At 46.8% G+C, this 24,425-nt stretch overlaps 1 protein-coding gene across 6 annotated transcripts in view; it reads right to left on the bottom strand.

Annotated features, from left to right (window-relative positions):
• The window catches only part of PDZD2 (PDZ domain containing 2), a 262,332-nt gene that overhangs the window by 93,501 nt on the left and 144,406 nt on the right, over positions 1-24,425 (bottom strand). The window lies entirely within an intron of this gene.

Genomic DNA, 24,425 nt, shown 5'->3' with positions numbered 1-24,425 from the left:
TGGAGGCGGGGCCTAGTTGAGAACCTGCAGTCAGCACAGTGGAGGCGGGTCCTAGTTGAGAACCTGCGGTCAGCACAGTGGATGCGGGTCCTAGTTGAGAACCTGCGGTCAGCACAGTGGAGGCGGGGACGAGTGACAAGATTCTATTGCAACTGCATTCTCCTCGTTCTAATCCAATATTCATGATACGCAGCTCTTTACCGATTTATGGCGGGATCTAATGACTTTAATAGTCCGGCTTCGCCCACCTGCATCTACGCACTGAGCTGCTTTTGGAGAATCAACATGCTTTTGTCGACCTTCCGACCCATAGCCACATCGATCTATTTCATGTGTCCTTATGTGTCCTGTCAACTTCATGTATGTTGGCTTTCATAGTGTCGACCTAACGATCATATCACATCGATTCATCGCCAAAATACTCACGTTAGAAAAAAAAACTATTAAAAATCCATGCTGCAAATACCAAACGACGGAGGAAATACTGCCCAAATACCAAACGACGGAGGAAATACTGCCGCCTCCTGCAAGACACCCGATCGTTGGGAGAACACTGATATTTAGCAGGATAATGAGATAAGCATATAGCAAACGCTTAAGTATTTAAAGTAATAAAAACCAGTTAAAGCCCAATCCCCAAACCTGCTGTAACTCTATAGTACGGTTTGACAAATGCTCTTCCCCAAGTGTCCCCACCAACCTGATGGAGCTGGAATACTAATGCACGGAACTTAGCGTCCAGATGCACAGAGCCGTTTCCAGACCCACAGCTGGAATTACAGCTGAGCCTGCTTCCAGCCAGGGAGTAAAACAAGAGGGAGAAGAGGTGTAAAAAAAATATATTAAAATCATTTGATTTTAAATTAAAAATCATTTGATTTTAAATTAAAAATCATTTGATTTTAAATTAAAAATCATTTGATTTTAAATTAAAAATCATTTGATTTTAAATTACAGGATGTTTTATGCTGATCGGCGGTAAAAGTTCTCAAATGAATTCTGAAGGGAATAAAAGATGAAAAATCCACAAACAAATTGGGTGAATATGTACCTCAGCCCCGGGATATCATACACATGTGTAATTCCAGCGGTCAGGAAGGAGTTAAGGTCCCGGGGTCTGCCTTCTGCCTCTCTTCATGTATACTGGGCAGTGAATGAAATATACAAATGAAGTCGTCCTTTATCCTAAATACACCAAGTCTTTATTACCACAAAACACAGGCTTCCCTTTCTGCTATGTATCATGTCCGCTTCCATTCCCATGGCCTGTTCTGTGGAGGAAACGGTCTATTATTCTCTATGACATGACCTACATAGAAAGCCAGATTAAACAGCGGTTCTAACAAATCCTGGGCAGAGCAGACTGTGGAATTCCTGCACAGCGCGGATAATTAACCCCTGGGTCCCTGTCGCACAGAACCCGCTGATCCTAGCCAGAGAGCAGAGACCCACAGATCATCATCTCGGTGACTTCTACGCCTTACTGCGTCATTTTACCAACGTTTCACAACAGTGCCCGTTATCCAGTTGTGTAATGTATTATAATCGTCACCTACTGTATAGATCATTCAGAGCATCTGAGAAATAAGTTACATTGGCAGGAATCTATGACGAGTTGCACGAGCTGATTGGTCAGAACGAACGAAGGTCTGGCCCAAAGCGACCAATCAGATTGGCGCCGCCGGACGAATATTGCAGCTACTTCTGCACAACTTTGACTCTTGCTGGACTTCTCAACGAATCCAAGGGGAGCACAGAATCCCCCCTTAGAAACGCCCACTCTCTTGATCGCAAATTGTGGCTGGTATACGGTCTACATGGTTGGAAGGTTGACACAAGCATTAGGTCGACTATGGGACGGTAGACAGTCAAAATGTCAACATGGGGATTTCATTTTTATCTGAGCCGACATGTGCCTACTGGCTGTATTTCATGCACTACCATCCACTATGGCATGGAGGGAGAATAAAATAGTGTGTCCAGCGTAGTGAGGCACCGCGCCCGAAGCATGTGATGGGACGCGGTACACTTAGACCAGTGATTTTCAACCTTATTACCTTGCGAAACACTAAATAAGATTTAAAAATTGCCAAGGCACACCATGAGATCCCCACAGGACAAAACACATTGGCCCCCACAGGAAAAAAAAACACCTATTGGCCCCCATATAAAAAACAATCAAACTGGTCCCCACAGGTAACACAAATAAAATACATTGGCCCTTTACATGAAAAGAAGAGACCAGTAAATAACAGTTGAACTAGTGGTGGCTGTAAACTGGTTTGGGCATCTCTTAGATCTGAGGGCACACTTGAGAACAGCTCAAGGCACACCAGTGTGACACGGCACAGTGGTTGAAAAACACTGACGGTGTCCATGTCAACATTCGGGACAAAAAAATAAATGAAAAAAGAACAATACTGATGCACACTCTAGGTGCTAAGAACACTGATAGTAAAAATAATTTTGATAACTCTTACAATTAACATGGAGTATAATTGAAGTTCTTAGCACACATTTGCGCAAATATGTGGGCCCATCCACCGCGTCCAGGTGAACTTCATTAGATGGGTCCCTAACATTTCTAATACTAGAAATGTTAGGGACCCATCTAATGAAGTTCACCTGGACGCGGTGGATGGGCCCACATATTTGCGCAAATGTGTGCTAAGAACTTCAATTATACTCCATGTTAATTGTAAGAGTTATCAAAATTATTTTTACTATCAGTGTTCTTAGCACCTAGAGTGTGCATCAGTATTGTTCTTTTTTCCTGTATGGTACTAGAAGCCTTAACTTGGTAGCACCTCTCATTATGTTTAAAAATATGGTGTGCAGTCCAGTCCCCCCCTCGTTCCCAAATATTTGTGTATATATTGTACACTGAAGGTAAGGCTCCTTCATTCTGGCACTGGCACCCTTCCCATCTACCCTCAGGTGTTTTAATTAGCACAGGTTCCTACATTGCAGACTGCATGTTAATATGGGCTCTATTTGAAGGTAAGACCTAGATAAATTTATATAATGTGTTAGTATTAGAAATGTTAGGGACCCATCTAATGAAGTTCACCTGGACGCGGTGGATGGGCCCACATATTTGCGCAAATGTGTGCTAAGAACTTCAATTATACTCCATGTTAATTGTAAGAGTTATCAAAATTATTTTTACTATCAGTGTTCTTAGCACCTAGAGTGTGCATCAGTATTGTTCTTTTTTCCTGTATGGTACTAGAAGCCTTAACTTGGTAGCACCTCTCATTATGTTTAAAAATATGGTGTGCAGTCCAGTCCCCCCCTCGTTCCCAAATATTTGTGTATATATTGTACACTGAAGGTAAGGCTCCTTCATTCTGGCACTGGCACCCTTCCCATCTACCCTCAGGTGTTTTAATTAGCACAGGTTCCTACATTGCAGACTGCATGTTAATATGGGCTCTATTTGAAGGTAAGACCTAGATAAATTTATATAATGTGTTAGTATTAGAAATGTTAGGGACCCATCTAATGAAGTTCACCTGGACGCGGTGGATGGGCCCACATATTTGCGCAAATGTGTGCTAAGAACTTCAATTATACTCCATGTTAATTGTAAGAGTTATCAAAATTATTTTTACTATCAGTGTTCTTAGCACCTAGAGTGTGCATCAGTATTGTTCTTTTTTCCTGTATGGTACTAGAAGCCTTAACTTGGTAGCACCTCTCATTATGTTTAAAAATATGGTGTGCAGTCCAGTCCCCCCCTCGTTCCCAAATATTTGTGTATATATTGTACACTGAAGGTAAGGCTCCTTCATTCTGGCACTGGCACCCTTCCCATCTACCCTCAGGTGTTTTAATTAGCACAGGTTCCTACATTGCAGACTGCATGTTAATATGGGCTCTATTTGAAGGTAAGACCTAGATAAATTTATATAATGTGTTAGTATTAGAAATGTTAGGGACCCATCTAATGAAGTTCACCTGGACGCGGTGGATGGGCCCACATATTTGCGCAAATGTGTGCTAAGAACTTCAATTATACTCCATGTTAATTGTAAGAGTTATCAAAATTATTTTTACTATCAGTGTTCTTAGCACCTAGAGTGTGCATCAGTATTGTTCTTTTTTCCTGTATGGTACTAGAAGCCTTAACTTGGTAGCACCTCTCATTATGTTTAAAAATATGGTGTGCAGTCCAGTCCCCCCCTCGTTCCCAAATATTTGTGTATATATTGTACACTGAAGGTAAGGCTCCTTCATTCTGGCACTGGCACCCTTCCCATCTACCCTCAGGTGTTTTAATTAGCACAGGTTCCTACATTGCAGACTGCATGTTAATATGGGCTCTATTTGAAGGTAAGACCTAGATAAATTTATATAATGTGTTAGTATTAGAAATGTTAGGGACCCATCTAATGAAGTTCACCTGGACGCGGTGGATGGGCCCACATATTTGCGCAAATGTGTGCTAAGAACTTCAATTATACTCCATGTTAATTGTAAGAGTTATCAAAATTATTTTTACTATCAGTGTTCTTAGCACCTAGAGTGTGCATCAGTATTGTTCTTTTTTCCTGTATGGTACTAGAAGCCTTAACTTGGTAGCACCTCTCATTATGTTTAAAAATATGGTGTGCAGTCCAGTCCCCCCCTCGTTCCCAAATATTTGTGTATATATTGTACACTGAAGGTAAGGCTCCTTCATTCTGGCACTGGCACCCTTCCCATCTACCCTCAGGTGTTTTAATTAGCACAGGTTCCTACATTGCAGACTGCATGTTAATATGGGCTCTATTTGAAGGTAAGACCTAGATAAATTTATATAATGTGTTAGTATTAGAAATGTTAGGGACCCATCTAATGAAGTTCACCTGGACGCGGTGGATGGGCCCACATATTTGCGCAAATGTGTGCTAAGAACTTCAATTATACTCCATGTTAATTGTAAGAGTTATCAAAATTATTTTTACTATCAGTGTTCTTAGCACCTAGAGTGTGCATCAGTATTGTTCTTTTTTCCTGTATGGTACTAGAAGCCTTAACTTGGTAGCACCTCTCATTATGTTTAAAAATATGGTGTGCAGTCCAGTCCCCCCCTCGTTCCCAAATATTTGTGTATATATTGTACACTGAAGGTAAGGCTCCTTCATTCTGGCACTGGCACCCTTCCCATCTACCCTCAGGTGTTTTAATTAGCACAGGTTCCTACATTGCAGACTGCATGTTAATATGGGCTCTATTTGAAGGTAAGACCTAGATAAATTTATATAATGTGTTAGTATTAGAAATGTTAGGGACCCATCTAATGAAGTTCACCTGGACGCGGTGGATGGGCCCACATATTTGCGCAAATGTGTGCTAAGAACTTCAATTATACTCCATGTTAATTGTAAGAGTTATCAAAATTATTTTTACTATCAGTGTTCTTAGCACCTAGAGTGTGCATCAGTATTGTTCTTTTTTCCTGTATGGTACTAGAAGCCTTAACTTGGTAGCACCTCTCATTATGTTTAAAAATATGGTGTGCAGTCCAGTCCCCCCCTCGTTCACAAAAAAATAAATGTGTCGACCTTCAGTGGTTGACTCAATGTATGTCAACTTAATCTTGGTCAACATAGTGACCCAAACCCTTGTAGCTATGGTGATCACATTGTCAAGCCCCCTTATTTAGACCACCTAGAAACCTTCGAAGCAAGTACATTATGAATTGGACCCCAATGGGTAAAATTACAAAGCAGCGGCTTTCAAGAAAATGAAATAACACAAACGTGGTAGATATTGTAATCTTGCGCACAGCGCACCTTACCTCTCTGTCTGCCTGTTAGCACCCAGCCGGGATTTGTGACTGTACTTCCCAACTGTAAAGGACTACGCTGGTGCTATGCAAATAAAGGTTAATAATTATAATCTTCCAGTGCTGTATATCAAACGGATCCCACACACCCTCTCAAATGAAACAATCAAACCATGTCCATTGGCCAGGCATCATTTCCGTTCCTCCCTCTTCACAACTGACACTTACTAATTGAGATCCTTACATTCAGGTTGTTATTAGGGACATCCTGACACTACATACACCAAGCTACCGTGCCTTATGGGTGTACATAGATTATCTCAGGCACATGACACTTTCCTGCAGAGTGAGTCAGGATACGGGCGGGGGGAGCAGGACACCCAGCCAGACCAACAACCCAATAACCTTAGGCACTTGGCATCTATTAATTAAATCAAGAAATCCCATAATCGCTCTATGGTTCATTCAATTACCTGGGTTATGAGTCAGTTCCCAGGGAGAGCCGTCAGGCCGCAGAACATTACAAGGCTTCTCTTGTAACAAGGAAGGAAGCTCTGAAATGGGAACGTTGAAGTTTGGAAATGGGGAAGATCCTGGAAGTTATTGCTTGCATTTATGAAAAATGGTATTGATACCGGCAGATGTTGTTTTCTGGGCCTGATTCAGTTAGGATAATATATGATAATATGCGCACAGCTGCTTAGTATATGCAATCATTAGCAATGCAAATGCAGGAGGAGGTGCATGCCACCGCACTGCCTCCACCACCACCACCCCCAGCCAGCATACCACCCCACTGCCTGCATGCTACCCCACTGCCTGCACCACCACCCCCAGCCGGCATACAACCCCACTGCCTGCATACCACCAACTGCCTGCATGCCACCCCACTGCCTGCATAACACCACAACCCTACCTGCACACCACCTCCACCACCCCCAGCCGGCATACCACCCCACTGCCTGCATGCTACCCCACTGCCTGCACCACCACCCCCAGCCGGCATACAACCCCACTGCCTGCATACCACCAACTGCCTGCATGCCACCCCACTGCCTGCATAACACCACAACCCTACATGCACACCACCTCCACCACCCCCAGCCGGCATACCACCTCACTGCCTGCATGCCACCCCACTGCCTACATGCCATCCCACTGCCTACATAACCACTCCACTGCCTGCATACCCACCCCACTGCCTGCACCACCACCCCCTGCTGGCATACGATACCACGACCCTCTGCCGCCATTCCATCCCCTGCATGCACTCCACCCCACTGCCTGCATGCTACCCCAACTGCCTGCACCACCACCAGCCATTCCACCCCCTGCCTGCTTAACACCCCACTGCCTACATACCACCTCCTGCTGCCATTCCATCCCCTGCATGTACACCACTACCTGAATGCCACCCACTGCCTGCATACCACCCCACTGCTTGCACACCACCCCACTGCTTGCACACCACCCCACTGCCATTCCATCCTCTGCATGCACATCACCCCACTGCTTGCACACCACCCCCTGCTTGCACACCACCACCCCTGCTGCCATTACATCCCCTGCATGCACATCACCCCACTTCCTGCATACCACCCCTCTGCCTGCACCACCACCACCCCCTGCTGCCATTACATCCCCTGCATGCATTTGTGATTGCTGAAAACTGCTGGTTAAATGTTTGCCCTGCAGCCAGCCCTGTACTGGTCGTTGGTTGCAGGAGCAGGCTCCTGCAATTCTGACTTTTCAGCGTTGACTTCTCTGCTGAAAGCCGCAGGTCACTGGGAAGAACAGTCCGCCACGTGATATGGTTGCTGAGCGATAACAAGCCAAAATCACTCAGCGACCATATCGCTGATCAGCATGTGAAAAACTCAGTTGTCCTAATGCTGTGTCGACCACCATCATGTCGGTCAATAGTGACGGACCTAAAGTCTGGATCCCAGGTGTAGAACTCTGCAACAAAAATGCTTACACTTTTATAGACACAATGTTGACAATCTCGACATCAGATGGAGCAACTTCAGCAGAGAATCAGGGGAGTTACAGGGTCTCCCGCTCCAGACAGCAGAGAAATGGATGTTGCAAATTGGGGGATAAGACAGAAAGGGAGCAGACAGTCTCTGTGAGGGGGATCTGTAGGGGCGGCTAAATTAAATATTTGGAACCATTGCTAGGTGTCTGGTCAGTGCCAGTGACTGCATTACAGTATGTTGACTCTTTGGAATAGTTTAGTGCTAGCAATCAGGTGCTAGTTGGCCCCAATGTCCTGCCAGATGTCCCAGCGAGGGCTGAAACTTAGGACTCTGTGCACTGTCCCCAGGCTCAGTCCTGAAACCGTTCCCTGACTCCATTTGTACATATTTGTCAGACAGCAGGTGATTGATGAAGATGATCCAGCTTTCCGGATCACCCTGTAACACTGCTGACAAGCCTCTTCCTGTTATGTTCTCCTGGACACAAAACCAAACTCAAGTTTCAATATTGGTTCATTACATAAATACTTCTAAACACGAGCGGAGCAGGCGCCAAGGGAAACCGTACACGTGCATTATACTCCACCTGCGCAGACAGAAGTGCAGGTTATCCCTATATGCACTACCATAGGGATCGCAGGCAGGGACTTGGCATTTTTCCTAAATTTACATGGTAATTGCATACAAAGTCACCTTAAGGGGCTGATTCAATCAGGGTCGGGGGGGGGGGGGGGGGGAGTAGCTTTGCAGCAGTGTATCTAAGAGTGCACGGCAGCGGAAGCTCACCCTGGACTTACTGATTATTTGTACAGAGCACTATGGGACTGTAAACAAAATCTCTCCAGTGACAGAGAAAGAGAGGGGAGCAAGGCAGAGCCCCGTAAAATGTTATGCCAAGCAAAGCCTCCGTTACAGATTACACCAGGCAGAGTCCCCTATTACATTTTATGCCAGGCAGAGCTCCGTTATGCCAGGCAAAGCCAGCATTACACGTTACGCCAGGCAGTGCCCCATTATGCCAGTCAGGGCCCCCCGTTATAGATTATGTCTCGCAGATTCCACAATGACATGTTATGCCAGGCAGAGCCAGTGTTATACATTATGACAGAGCCAGAATTGTATTTTATGCCAGGCAGAGCTCCCTTATACATTTTATGCCAGGCAGAGTCCTGTTACATGTTACACCAGGCAGAGCCCCCTTATACATTTTATGCCAGGCAGAAAACCGTTACATGTTACGCCAGGCATAGCCCTGTTACACCAGACAGAGCCCCGTTACATGTTACGCCAGACAGAGCCCCCGTTACATGTTAAGCCAGGCAGAGTCCCAGTTATGCCAGCCAGAGCCAGTGTTATACGTTATGCCTGGCAGAGCCCCCATTACATGTTAAGCCAGGCATAGCCCTGTTACACCAGACAGAGCCCCGTTACCTGTTACACCAGACAGAGCCCCCGTTACATGTTACGCCAGGCATAACCCTGTTACATGTTACGCCAGGCAGAGTCCCAGTTATGCCAGCCAGAGCCAGTGTTATACGTTATGCCTGGCAGAGCTACAAATTGCAAAATAACGCACCAGGGGTGGAAGGGATGCAGGCTGGTGACTCTGAGCGTCTACCATATTGGACAAGAAATGCATTTCCTCTGAAGCCTGTTTATAGGGATAATGTTACTGTAATACTCTGCAGCAAAACAAAGGTAACCTTCATCTATGTTTTATGGGTGAGACCGGCCTAGTTTGTTATGGGTGCAGGAATGGTCTGAGATTCCCATGTAACAGAGGGAATGATCCTGCTGACAGGAGTTATAGGAAGAGGCGTCACAGACTGCGCTGTACCAGAGACCAGGACTATGGCGTATAGATGACAGGCATACAATAAACATTAATACATCACAAGGTAGAGACTAAGAAGCACCATTTCCATTGTTATTGCATTATGTCAGACCACAAATATGTCATACGTTCTACAGAACTGCACAGCGGTCCCCGCACTAAAGGCAATAAAACTCCTAAATGTAACTCCTATAGGTTACGTCCGTGAACAATAAATATGTATATAAGAGTTTCTCTAGGATAAAAGAGAATATAAAGCTGCCTGTACTTGTCAGCACAACCAATGTATAGAGAATGTGAGGGTAAGCTTATACGTGGAAACGCTGTATGTACATTTATTTATTTATTATCAGTTTCTTATATAGCGCAGCATATTCCATTGCACTTTATAAAGGAGACAGTGATACAACAAACAGGGTATCTACAGAGAGTCAAAAGGTAGGAGGGCCCTGCTCGCAAGCTTACAATCTATAGGGTACCTACATACATACAGTATGGGTCATTGGGTTGACCCAATTTAGGTCGACATGCACCACTGAAGGTCGACAAGGCTTAGGTCAACACCTAAAATAGGTGGACATGGCTAAAGTCGACAGGATTAAATCAAACATTAGATCAACATGAATTTTTCAAGTTTTTGTCCCAAAGTCGACATGGACACTGTATAAGTGTACCGCGTCCCCTCACCATGCTTCGAGCACGGTGCCTCGCACACTTTTATTCTACCACCACACCGCAGTGAAATGTAGGGAATGAAATACTGCCTGTCGTGCGTCAGCTAAAAATAAATGTGAAAAACTCCTGTCGACCTTTTAACTGTTGACCTTGCCATTGTCGACCTAATGCTTGTGTCGATTTTCGAACCTCGTTGACCTTAGCCATGTCGACCTATTTCAGGTGTCCACCCAAGGCCTGTTGACCTTCAATGGTTGACCCAATGCATGTCGACCATGTTGACATTTTGCTTGTGTCGCCCTTTATCGATGTCGACCTTGACCATGTCAACCTTTTTCCTGTGTCAACCTATTGCCTGTCCACCTATCGATGGTATACCCACCACTAAGGGGGCAGATGTACTAAGCCTTGAAGAGATATAAAGCTCCTGTCATTTTTCAAATGCAGCCTGTAAAATGGCTGTTAGGAGCGGACTGGTTGTTACTTTATCTCTCTCCAACATCCCTGACCCCATATGGTAACCAAATAAGGCAGATTTGTTTACGGGGTGCGAGGAGTTCGGTGTTGACGGTTGTGAAGTGCAGGATTAACAATTGGAACGCAGGCACCCTGTGGGGGGGTCATCATACATTGAATACCACCCCTACAGCCTATGGATGTAATATGTATACAGATGTAATGACTAGAACATCAATCACAGTATGTCTGTATGCACAGCCTTCTCCAGTCTGCTAGAACTCCCCAGGACGGGTCAGATAATCTCGGACTTCCATCTACATACTGTAGGTTGCCTAGAATCCTGCAGTTATGATCCCAGATAGCAGGCAGCTGCCTGATCTTGTCCAGGCTGCCGGAATCTGAGCCGTCCTGCAGTCAGGAGGGGAAAAGGGAAGACTAGGGCATTACAGAGGTCAGGGAGGATATAGCGGCACCAGTACTATGGTGAGGTACAAAATCATGAGACGCAGCATGGCTGGGTACCAGGCGAAAGGAAAGTGCGCGATATAAATGTGGAATCAGAAGCATTATTATATAGCAGCTTATTCAGCGACAGAAGGAGGTACAATGGTCCACATAGGGCAGTGGTCAGGGAACTCGGTCCTCATTACCCCTCGCAGTGCATGTTTTCCAGGTCTCCTCACAGAATCACAAGTGAAATAATTAACTCCACCTGCGGACCTTATAAAATGTGTCTGTGAGTAATTAGTACACCTGTGCACCTGCTGGGTTACCAGCAAAACATGCACTGTGTGGGGTAATGAGGACCGAGTTCCCTGACCACTGACATGGGGGCACTACAACAGTGGCTGTTTTCTGTTTGCTGTATTTGCATCCATTGTCATGAACAAATCATGTCACTTGCAACTGCCGGTCAGCATCGATATTGAGGCCCCATACATTAGTGCGACTTGTCTGAAGGGTGTCACATCCGATTTCCTTTGACCTCCAGCTCCATGGGAGTATTCCATCTGATTAAGCACTTTATTTGCCATTTTTTACATGCAATTTATGGCTTGCCAGAAATAGCACGGAAGGAATCCCGGGGAGCAGCGATAAATCGGATGCACCTGCGATCTGCAATGACAGCTGTGAGTGCACTCACCCCCATCTTTCTAAAATATTGAGCAAAGACGCCATGCCAGCAGCTGCGGCAGAACGGTCATCTGTGCGCACACTTCCAATAACAAAACATCGCATCTGATAAATATTAAACTGCACATAAAAAACGTAATTGTGTACATATTATACATTCTAGCACCCATCACCTTTCAAAACCCATGCAGTTCCACTTTCCTGCCTGGGGTGTCGCGCTCTGCTGTGGCACTGCTAGCACCATCTGATCTGTATTTCAGCAGAGAGATACAGACCAATCTGTGCTAGAAGCAACACAGAAGAGAGCGAAAGGTGCAGGGTGCTAGAATTATCACTATGTATACACCCTATACGATATCTGATGAATGGGTGAGGAATCAAAATAACAGAACCCAGTGTTTTAATGTAACACTCAGGACTTCTGGAATGGTTTCCAAGAACAGAAAACTGTCCCAGTGTTCCCAGGGCAATGCAACATTAATACCTATCATTCCGCATTCCCCTTAGATATAAATTCATAAGTAGGATACCGCAGACAGCAGATATTAGCAGCTCCTCTCTGACAGCACACAACATACCGGAATGTAGGTCATGTCATTTTTGATGCTGGAATACATTTTCAATGCATTCGTATGGGAGTACTATGGAAATCCCATAAGTGTAATGCTAATGCACAAGTCGTTACAAATACTTGGAATCTCTGAAATGTTCATTTTCTTTGTAATTCAGTCTGCCAGGTTCTATAACAGAATGCGGGGTCTATAGGCAGAGACAATATCCCAAGCTTCATATTACCTCCCTGAGCAAGACTTCCAGCATTAATAGGGAAATCCGCCTGAAATCCGCCATTAACACCTCACAACACACTCTGGGGGTGATTCTAGTTTACAAGCTTCCCTGCGTGTACGCGGAGGGGAGTGTTTTTTTTGTGACCGCGCATGTGCAGTTATTTATATGCATGTGCAGCCGCAGCGTGGGAGAGGCCACGGTGAATAGATTCATCACCGGCGCTCGCATAAGACAGTGCGGTTGGGGCAAGGGATCAACGTGAGTCATGGGACATGGGAAGGGCCAGCGTTTCATGGTAATTCCCTGATGATGCGAGTGCGTTGCCGACAATCGAATGATTTTGTCCTCGCATGCAAGGCTGCCAATGAATGTTTATGCAAAACATCCATTCCTATACCTGCGGGGGATTGTTGCATGAACGGCAGGCGGCGCCTGGCGGACTCATGAGGCTGCAAAATTTGCAGCCTTGCGAGTGAACCAGAATAACCTCCTCTCTCCGTGCGACAGATAGAGCTGTGAATGACTGACAATCTTCACAACAAAACCAGCTGGATTGCACTGATTATTTGCATGATTAAAGCAAGGTCAGTTATTTGCTTATTATCTGTTATAGAATGGCGACTTTGTGTTTCTGAGACTTTAAGAGGTGATTTCAGGCAGGGGCGGATCCAGGATAAAATGACAGGGGGGACACCATGATAAAAGAGGGTTTAGGTGGGGGAGGGCCAGTGTTAGTGGTGCCAGTGTACATGCTAAGAGAGCGGCAGAGAGAGGGTGGCAATGGGATTAAAAATAGGCCCTGGCATTTAAAGTAAGCAGGCCCACCATGGCAACAAAAGTGAAGGATGTAGTTGTGCGCGCGCCAAAGGCGTGCTCTGGAAAAAGGGGTGTGGCCACTCAACAGGGTAGTGTACAACACCATATACAACTTCTGAGTGTAGTGTACAACACCATATACAACTACTACACATTATGCAACAAAATACTAGACCCCATTATACTTGCCCCTTACACATGATGCCAAATGGAATGAGCCAAAATTCAAACAAGGCCACATGGATTGTGTCAAAATTCACATAATGCCACACGGATTGAGCCAAAATTTACATAATAACACACGGATTGAGCCAAAATTCACATAATGCCAAATAGATTGAGCCAAAATTCACATAATGCCAAATGGATTGAGCCAAAATTCACATAATGCCACATGGATTGTGACAAAATTCACATAATGCCACACGGATTGTGCCAAATTCATAAAATGCCATATGGATTGAGCCAAAATTCACATAATGCCACATGGATTGAGCCAAAATTCACATAATGCCACACGGATTGAGCCAAAATTCACATAATGCCACACGATTTGAGCCAGAATTCACATAATGCCACACAGATTAAGACAAAATTCACAATACGCTTCATAAACAGCGACATTGTCCACCAAAGGCACGCATTAAACATTTACACCATAATGTCCATTGCACGTTAAGTTACACGGCATGATGTCCATTATGTATTATGCCAAACACCATAATGCCTATTAAAAATTATGCTACATACAGTAAGTGCTGCTTATCTACATGCTCATTGCCAAGGGTTTCATGCTCATTGCCAGAGGTTCCATGCTCGTTGCCATGTGGGATTACATGCTCATTGCCAACGGGGAATACCTGCTCGTGGTAAATGGGGGACAGCCGCCGCCAGGCAGAAGTGATAACCACTGACAGTGGCAGAGCCTGGCTGTATTCTGAGCACTGCAGGTCCCAGCTATTTAAAATAATACCCATTTACCACCAGAAAATGCATTCCCAGGTTGGCCCCTTTTACACCAGCCTAGTCCCTGCATTTTCTGGTGTGAGGGGGAGAGAAAACCACCCCTCCCCCCCTTTAACCAGTTATCTAATTTAACCGGCTATATCTTCGGAACTAACTGACCCATTTACATGAGACAAGTATCATATTGAAGAACTTATGAGTTGGCTTTGAATGATTTTGGTCCAGTGAAACTGGAACGTTTGGTTCCAGAGTAATCTGCCCTCAAAGAATATGAACAGCCATGAAATTACATTTCAAAAATAAAAAAATCGATTTACACGCTATATCTCTGGAACCGATTGACCGATATGGACCATCCTTGTATCATATTGAAGGCCTAGCGATTTGGAATTGAATGACAACAAACACAAGCTCCTGTGATGCCAGGGGGGGAACTGGCAGCCGTTGGAACCGGGTGGGGGTCGGAATTGACGGGTCCCATATTATCCTATGGGGAAAAAATGTTACAGCTTTACCAGGCGATATCTCCGGTTCCCGGGGGGCTAGAGACATGGGGCTGGGCTCGTTGGAAAGCTCTGGTCTTCATCTACAAAATGAATGACAGGGGGGGCACGTGCCCGGGTGCCCCCCCCCCTGAATCCGCCACTGATTTCAGGCATAAAGTCTATCCAGCCAGAAATGAGAAGTGGCCAAGATGAATACAACTCAATGATATAAGTTGTGTATAAGGACCGTGCCGCATATGTAGTTTGCCACATACGGAATTGCCTGGAGCTCAGGGTCAGGCCCTGGTAGGGATAAAAGAAGAATCCGCAGGTTGGAGGAAAGAGACCATTAGGTACATATTTATGAAAAAGCCAAAAGCAATGTGTTTCCCATATACGAATAATTGAATGGTAAGCATTGCTATCATACACACACACACACTGAGGACATGGCTTTGATTCCCACAACAGCCCCATCTGTGTGGAGTTTGTAAATTTCCCCCGTGCTTAAGTGGGTTTCCGCCGGGTGCTCCGGTCTCCTCCCACAATATATACTGGTAGGTTACGTGGCTCCCAACAAAGCATTAACCCTAGTGTGTGCATGTACCAATACTAGATGGGCCAAATGGTTCTTATCCGCCGCCAACGTTCTACGACGTCCTCCCCATTTATAAATCTGGTCACTGGATGAAAGCAGGGAAAGTCTAATCCCATGATCACCCATTTATAGACCCACATGTGAGGATGAAATCAGAGACTGGCTCCTGCATTCTTAATACGTGCCCTATATAAAAGGCGCTGTGTTTATCAGCCGAGAACGAAAAACAGCTTCAAAATCTCCAAATAGATCAAAACAATCCTTAGCTGACCTGAGTGCGGGTGATTAATATTGATGAGGCAGCACGGAGAGGAAGAAGCGTTCTGTAGAAGCGTTCACCTCTCAGCTGTTCCTTCTATCCCCAGTGTCCCCATAACGTGATGTACGTAACAACCCCTTATGCCGGCTCCCTGACAGGGGCCACGTGTGCGTTCTCTTACTTGGGCCAGATGTACACAGCGTGAAAAGTGATCAAATGGAAAGTGATAAACAGCCAGCCAATCAGCTCCTACTTGACATGTCACAAGCTGTGTTTGAAAAATGACAGGTAGAAGCTGATTGGTTGGTGGTTTATCACTCTATAGTTTATCCTTTTTCAAGGCTTAGTACATCTGGCCGACTGACACAAAGCCCAAACGTGACTCTTCCGCTCTACTTGTCGGCGTGGAGTTGATCTTAGATAGTGTGGCGAGGGGCCGCGGATTACTTCACATGTATTCCGCAGCATGGACTCTGGGGGATTATTTACTAAGCAGGTATTTATGTGCATGTTTCCCGGGAGAACTGCAAAACAGCAATGGCGTGGGTAAAAATGAAAAGATGTGATGTTACCCATAGCAACCAATCAGATTATTTCCATTATTTCTCCCCCACCACACATGCTGCTGCTCTGCACGGTAGCCCACACGCCCATGAGGGTGCAGTCACTTGCAGCCACTCTCATGACATGGACACACCCCCTCAACGATATGACCACGCCTCCATCCATGCCAATCACATGAACATACTGTATAGGGGGAATTCAAATGTTTGCTGCCTGTTCCGCCACCAGTACACACCAGCCGGCAGTACTGTATTCAATTGTTTCTGCCGAAGGGAGCGCAAACATCATTTTAACGCAGTACCCCCAGGGGTGTTGATCTAAACATAGAGGAAAGTCACAATTTTGGACACGGGAACAGGGCTTTTCTCATTGCGCTCCATCTCCTGTCGAAAGTGGCGGGAAATTGGGGGATATTCAAATTATGATTTTTATCGACCGGGTCTCGCCCATTATGGTCGGGTTTAGGTGTCATTAAAAACAGTCTATTTTTGGCAAATACACCCATACATCATCCCATACCATCAAGGGGTCTCATCAGCGACAGTTTCTCCAATGCGGAAAGAATGAAAAAGTACAAATCTTTTAGTCTTAGAATAATATTTACGTCAGTCACACTGATTTCTATTTGTATCTGTTCTTCGCCCAGTGGGATAACAAAATTCTGAAGACCCCAACCTCTATCATAACCTCCTTACTGCGGCCTTGTATATTTACATTATGTCAGTGCTTAATGCCAGGAAACACTTTCAATAGTTGATTAAATTACATCCATGTGTTCCTGTGGCAATATGACACTGTATATACACGCCGTATATAAGCGCGAGGCAGTGCATTATAAACGTTTCACAAATCCGTGTCAGTTTGAATTACGTCGACCTTTTTATGTTCGTCCAGGCGGACCATGCTGGCTCGCTACCTAATAAGGGATATGATGGACGCCGGTAGATGAACTACGCCCACTGTCAGTATTTTACAGAAGTTTATTTAAAATACTTAATCAAATCTGGATTATTAAACACAGATCAAAATCCACCGGTGATGAATGAAAACCATATGTGAAAACATAGCCAGTAGACCTCAGCGGCCATTTTTGTGGGCACGGCCAATAACTCATGTGTTTGCATTCGGGCACTTTGTTGGAAAGAGTTCAATGAATCACCGAAGGATGAAGTTCCGCCTCGCAAAATGGCTGCTCATGGCTCTCTAGTGACAAGGCAGCAATTTTATCGATATGGATTCAACTCACAAAATGGCTTCCGCCACCATGTATAGGGAATGGGTGCACACATAGTAAGAATACTGCATTTCATTCATTAATGTTGCTGTTGGCTTATACAACGGGCCCACATTCCCGAAGATCTCTCCAAAATATTTCGCAATTTCAAATATTGTTTTACACCAACTTATTACCACATAGTTGAGATTTCCTTTAAACCACAGAAAGGGCGAGGCTGTGGGTTAGAAGAGTAATTCTCCCTTCGGGACATAAATGTACACAATTCAAGTTGTACCCACACACAGTCCTAGACTGTGCCTGGCGGGTTGAATCAGCAGATCCACCGCAATTCTCTGGGTGAGAAATACCAAGCCTAGATTTAATAAATCTTCTGGAGAAAGTAGATTTCGAATATATCAGCCAATCAGATGTTGTCTGAAGCAACCAATCAGCTTCTGTTATTTATATAGAAGGCTTGTAGTTGCGCTTTGGTATAAAAGTTTTTCCAAGGAGCTTTCGGAGTGCTAAACGCAACAAGATACATCTGCACTATGAGCAAACGAAGATGCAATACTGAAGATAAAGGACAAAAAAGGCAAAAAACAGGTACGGTACCAGTGACCCGCACCTTCTTTACCCTTAACCACATTTTACCAACTCGTTTGCCACCAAATTAGTCCGTGCGAGTGATGTCATTTTGCACAGCATTTAATGCAGTATCCTGATAAGTCGAAAGTGTCTAGTTCAACAGCCAATAAGTTGACACCATATGTTCGGAATGCAACTATTGACCGACGGCCTAGAGCAGGCATGTCCAACGTTGGCCCTCCAGATGTTTTGAAACTACACATCCCAGCATGCTTTGCCACAGTTTTGCTATTAGAGAATGCTAAAACTATTGCAAAGCATGCTGGGATGTGTAGTTTCAAAACATCTGGAGGGCCAACGTTGGACATGCCTGGCCTAGAGAATATCGGCCCTTTGATCCGTACATGTGTGATGCACCTTCTTGCCCATTTGTGGTTATATCGCCTCTCTAATGAGTTCACGTTGCGGAATAGTCTTTGAGAAACATGGGAAATGGAATCTTGTGCACCCATAAATAAATGACCAGGTACAGTAAGCATAGAAGGCAATTTTCGAGCACTCAGCCGCTGCACGGAAAGTACCTGGAAATCCTGGAGGATTACAGCACTTCTGTTCAGTGCTGAGAAATAAAACACCATATAAACCAGAGACATCTATAACCATCTGCAGCCACATAAAACTGTGATACGTAGGGAGAGCTATGGAACACGCGAGGCGCACAAGTCTTGTATCCACTATCCCGGATTTATTATTGCCGGACACCTTTGTGGTATACACAGAAATAAATAATGATTGCCTCGTTTAACCACACGATTATCCCCAGAATTACGCTGTTGGAGATTGGCCACGTTAGTTATACTTATAGGCTACAGTGGATCACTCCCCAGTAATATATATTGTGCTCATACAGTGGGTAGCTGAGTATAGCACATGTCACACGCCACTGGCGGCTACAGCGGCGAGGGCAGTTCCAGCTCCCATTTCTGTACTTTGTCAGGAGAGTCGTTAACAGAGGCCACACTATTATTATTATTAACAGTTTCTTATATAGCGCACACATATTCCGCAGCGCTGTACAGAGAATATCTGAACAGTCACATCAGTCCCTGCTCCAGTGGAGTTTACAATCTATAATCCCTACCACATGTACACGCGCACACAGACATTCTAGTGTTAATTTTGTTTGGAGCCAATTAACCTACCAGTATATTTTTGGATTGTGGGAGGAAACAGGAGTACCCGGAGTAAACCCACGCAAGCACGGGGAGAATATACAAACTCCGCACAAAATAGGCCATGATGTGAAGTAAATACAATGCTGTCGATTTGCGTACTGTTCTGTGAACATACTTTTTCTGACATTTCACACCTGTGCGAGACACTGCACAATTATAGATATATATATAGATACGATCGATCGAGTGATAGATACAGTAGATAGAATATAGAATTGCGCCCTCTAGTGTAAGCTTCAGTAAATGCATTCTGAGGAATACTCTCTACAGTAGCATGTTACTTTGGGTCTTGTATTACTCAGGTATTTCTAATGAACTGTAAGTTATGACATCAGAGTCATCTGCTCCCACATTACTTAAAGCGGTTTCTACATATATTTAATGTTTCCTGTGAATTTAAATAAAATAAATGATGCAGATGTTTTTGTTTTTTTAATGTAGTAAAACACAAGTGTTTGTAATCTGTCAACTTGTTTAAAGCAGAATCAAAACCACGAAGAGGCTGGAAGAGGCAGCTGCAGTTCGGATAACATGCTAATTAGCCTGACCTGTTAATCAGTGGTCATTCACCCCTATCACTGTAGATCAGAGATAGGTCGGTGCAGTGATAGAGAAGCGGACTCGTAGGGAAGGAATCAGACTCTGCTTGGTAAAATTAGGCCCCTATTCTGTGTGTGGTTTGATTAAATCAAGATTAAGCCAATTCCGCCCATCACTTCAGCAGTGAGCCCCTTCCTCCTGCCTTGAGGCCAACTTAATTTCTATCAGTCTAATGTACATCATATATAGATAGTCATTCATCACATCACTGCATTAACAGTATCAAAAGTCAAAAGATGTAAAAGTTGCTCTACATCTCCTTCATGGACCATGGGACACGTAAGACTCGCTGGTAATAACACAGCACATCTGGGTCCGCGGTGTTACATTCTCTTTCCGGGAAAGGAGCCTCTTCATTATATATACTGATGTAATATTGTATACACTTCTCTTATTATATGGGTAACTGTTCTGGTCAGGGGTAGGCAACGTGCAGGCTGCTTTGGAACTACACGTCCCAGCTTGCCCTGCCACTGTTTTAGAAAGCCCTAACCGTAAAACTATGTGTTGACATGCTGGGATCTGTAGTCCCACATCCACTGGAGGCTTACACATGACTGATGCAGTGTACTGATCCCATTACAGTGCAGAAATAAAGAAATGACTCACACTGCAGCCCTACAATAGGATGACATTAACAAAAGGAGTAGTAGTTCTCTGGAACAGACTCCCAGCAGCACACATGAAGCCAGTCTATGAGAGGATCAGTGAGGAGTTACCGGGGCAGAACGGATCTGATAAGGGTCTGAGGAATGCGCTCAGTGTATACTCTCCTGCCCCTATATTCCCATCTGATAAATGTTACCATTGTCCAAATTGTGAAACGATGAACAGGTCTGTGCAGGTTCTTTCATTCAATTTACTACATGTTTATTATGTAATATTTGTCTGAAGAAATCACTGGATGCATCTGAAGGCAGCTGTAGAGGCTGTCGGAGGCGCGAGACTCAGCTGCAGGGGGTGCGGAACTCAGTTGTAGGGGGACACGGAACTCAGCTGCAGGGGGGACGCGGAACTCAGCCGCAGGGGGGACGCGGAACTCAGCCGCAGGGGGGACGCGGAACTCAGCCGCGGGGGGGACGCGGAACTCAGCCGCGGGGGGGACGCGGAACTCAGCCGCGGGGGGGACGCGGAACTCAGCCGCGGGGGGGGGGGGGGGCGCGGAACTCAGCCGCGGGGGGGGGGGGGGGGGGGGGCGCGGAACTCAGCCGCAGGGGGGGGCGCGGAACTCAGCCGCAGGGGGGGGGGGGGGGGGGGGCGGAACTCAGCCGCAGGGGGGGGGGCGCGGAACTCAGCCGCAGGGGGGGGGGGGGGCGCGGAACTCAGCCGCAGGGGGGGGGGGGGCGCGGAACTCAGCCGCAGGGGGGGGGGGGGGCGCGGAACTCAGCCGCAGGGGGGGCGCGGAACTCAGCCGCAGGGGGGACGCGGAACTCAGCCGCAGGGGGGACGCGGAACTCAGCCGCAGGGGGGACGCGGAACTCAGCCGCAGGGGGGACGCGGAACTCAGCCGCAGGGGGGACGCGAAACACAGCCGCAGGGGGGACGCGGAACTCAGCTGTAGGGGGGACACAAAACTCAGCTGTAGGGGGGCACGGAACTCAGCTGCAGGGGGACGCAAAACTCAGCTGCAGGGGGGACCTGGAACTCAGCTATAGGGGGGCACGGAACTCAGCTGCAGGGAGACGCAAAACTCAGCTGTAGGAGATGCAAATCTCAGCTGTAGGATACGCAAAACTCAGCTGCAGGGGGGACCTGGAACTCAGCTGTAGGGGGATGCAAAACTCAGCTGTAGGGGGGCGCGAAACTCAGCTGTAGGGGGGATGAAAAACTCAGCTGTAGGAGACGCAAAACTCAGCTGTAGGAGATGCAAAACTCAGCTGTAGGAGACGCAAAACTCAGCTGTAGGAGACGCAAAACTCAGCTGTAGAGGGATGCAAAACTCAGCTGTAGGGGGGCGCGGAACTCAGCTGTAGGGGGGCGCGGAACTCAGCTGTAGGGGGGATGAAAAAAGTTCGGATAACATGCTAATTAGCCTGACCTGTTAATCAGTGGTCATTCACCCCTATCACTGTAGATCAGAGATAGGTCGGTGCAGTGATAGAGAAGCGGACTCGTAGGGAAGGAATCAGACTCTGCTTGGTAAAATTAGGCCCCTATTCTGTGTGTGGTTTGATTAAATCAAGATTAAGCCAATTCCGCCCATCACTTCAGCAGTGAGCCCCTTCCTCCTGCCTTGAGGCCAACTTAATTTCTATCAGTCTAATGTACATCATATATAGATAGTCATTCATCACATCACTGCATTAACAGTATCAAAAGTCAAAAGATGTAAAAGTTGCTCTACATCTCCTTCATGGACCATGGGACACGTAAGACTCGCTGGTAATAACACAGCACATCTGGGTCCGCGGTGTTACATTCTCTTTCCGGGAAAGGAGCCTCTTCATTATATATACTGATGTAATATTGTATACACTTCTCTTATTATATGGGTAACTGTTCTGGTCAGGGGTAGGCAACGTGCAGGCTGCTTTGGAACTACACGTCCCAGCTTGCCCTGCCACTGTTTTAGAAAGCCCTAACCGTAAAACTATGTGTTGACATGCTGGGATCTGTAGTCCCACATCCACTGGAGGCTTACACATGACTGATGCAGTGTACTGATCCCATTACAGTGCAGAAATAAAGAAATGACTCACACTGCAGCCCTACAATAGGATGACATTAACAAAAGGAGTAGTAGTTCTCTGGAACAGACTCCCAGCAGCACACATGAAGCCAGTCTATGAGAGGATCAGTGAGGAGTTACCGGGGCAGAACGGATCTGATAAGGGTCTGAGGAATGCGCTCAGTGTATACTCTCCTGCCCCTATATTCCCATCTGATAAATGTTACCATTGTCCAAATTGTGAAACGATGAACAGGTCTGTGCAGGTTCTTTCATTCAATTTACTACATGTTTATTATGTAATATTTGTCTGAAGAAATCACTGGATGCATCTGAAGGCAGCTGTAGAGGCTGTCGGAGGCGCGAGACTCAGCTGCAGGGGGTGCGGAACTCAGTTGTAGGGGGACACGGAACTCAGCTGCAGGGGGGACGCGGAACTCAGCCGCGGGGGGGACGCGGAACTCAGCCGCGGGGGGGACGCGGAACTCAGCCGCGGGGGGGACGCGGAACTCAGCCGCGGGGGGGGGGGGGGGGGCGCGGAACTCAGCCGCGGGGGGGGGGCGCGGAACTCAGCCGCGGGGGGGGGGCGCGGAACTCAGCCGCAGGGGGGGGCGCGGAACTCAGCCGCAGGGGGGGGGGGGGGGGGGGGGGGCGCGGAACTCAGCCGCAGGGGGGGGGGGCGCGGAACTCAGCCGCGGGGGGGGGGGGGGGGGGGGGGGGGGGGGGGGCGCGGAACTCAGCCGCAGGGGGGGGGGGGGGCGCGGAACTCAGCCGCAGGGGGGGGGGGGGGCGCGGAACTCAGCCGCAGGGGGGGCGCGGAACTCAGCCGCAGGGGGGACGCGGAACTCAGCCGCAGGGGGGACGCGGAACTCAGCCGCAGGGGGGACGCGGAACTCAGCCGCAGGGGGGACGCGAAACACAGCCGCAGGGGGGACGCGGAACTCAGCTGTAGGGGGGACACAAAACTCAGCTGTAGGGGGGCACGGAACTCAGCTGCAGGGGGACGCAAAACTCAGCTGCAGGGGGGACCTGGAACTCAGCTATAGGGGGGCACGGAACTCAGCTATAGGGGGCACGGAACTCAGCTGCAGGGAGACGCAAAACTCAGCTGTAGGATACGCAAAACTCAGCTGCAGGGGGGACCTGGAACTCAGCTGTAGGGGGATGCGAAACTCAGCTGTAGGGGGGCGCGAAACTCAGCTGTAGGGGGGATGAAAAACTCAGCTGTAGGGGGACGCAAAACTCAGCTGTAGGAGATGCAAAACTCAGCTGTAGGAGACGCAAAACTCAGCTGTAGGAGACGCAAAACTCAGCTGTAGGAGACGCAAAACTCAGCTGTAGGGGGATGCAAAACTCAGCTGTAGAGGGATGCAAAACTCAGCTGTAGGGGGGCGCGGAACTCAGCTGTAGGGGGGCGCGGAACTCAGCTGTAGGGGGGATGAAAAACTCAGCTGTAGGGGGATGCAAAACTCAGCTGTAGGGGGACGCAAAACTCAGCTGTAGGGGGACGCAAAACTCAGCTGTAGGGGGACGCAAAACTCAGCTGTAGGGGGATGCAAAACTCAGCTGTAGGGGGACATGGAACTCAGCCCAGGAACCCTCGTGCAACATTGTGTTCTGTAAGTAAACCCCAGTCTGCATCACTACCACTTATAGTCAGTGGAATCATATATGTACATATGGTGTAGATGGTTTCAGCAAACAGTCAACATATATCGTAATATACATATACACACAACCATCATCATAGGAAACCTGCCCACTGTAACTAGTTGGAATGACTACAG

The sequence above is a fragment of the Crinia signifera genome, chromosome 1 (genome assembly GCF_055691185.1).
Source record: "Crinia signifera chromosome 1, ASM5569118v1, whole genome shotgun sequence".
NCBI lineage: Eukaryota > Metazoa > Chordata > Amphibia > Anura > Myobatrachidae > Crinia > Crinia signifera.
Note: the sequence above shows the minus strand (reverse complement) of the source record. Positions and strands in the feature narration are given on the sequence as shown.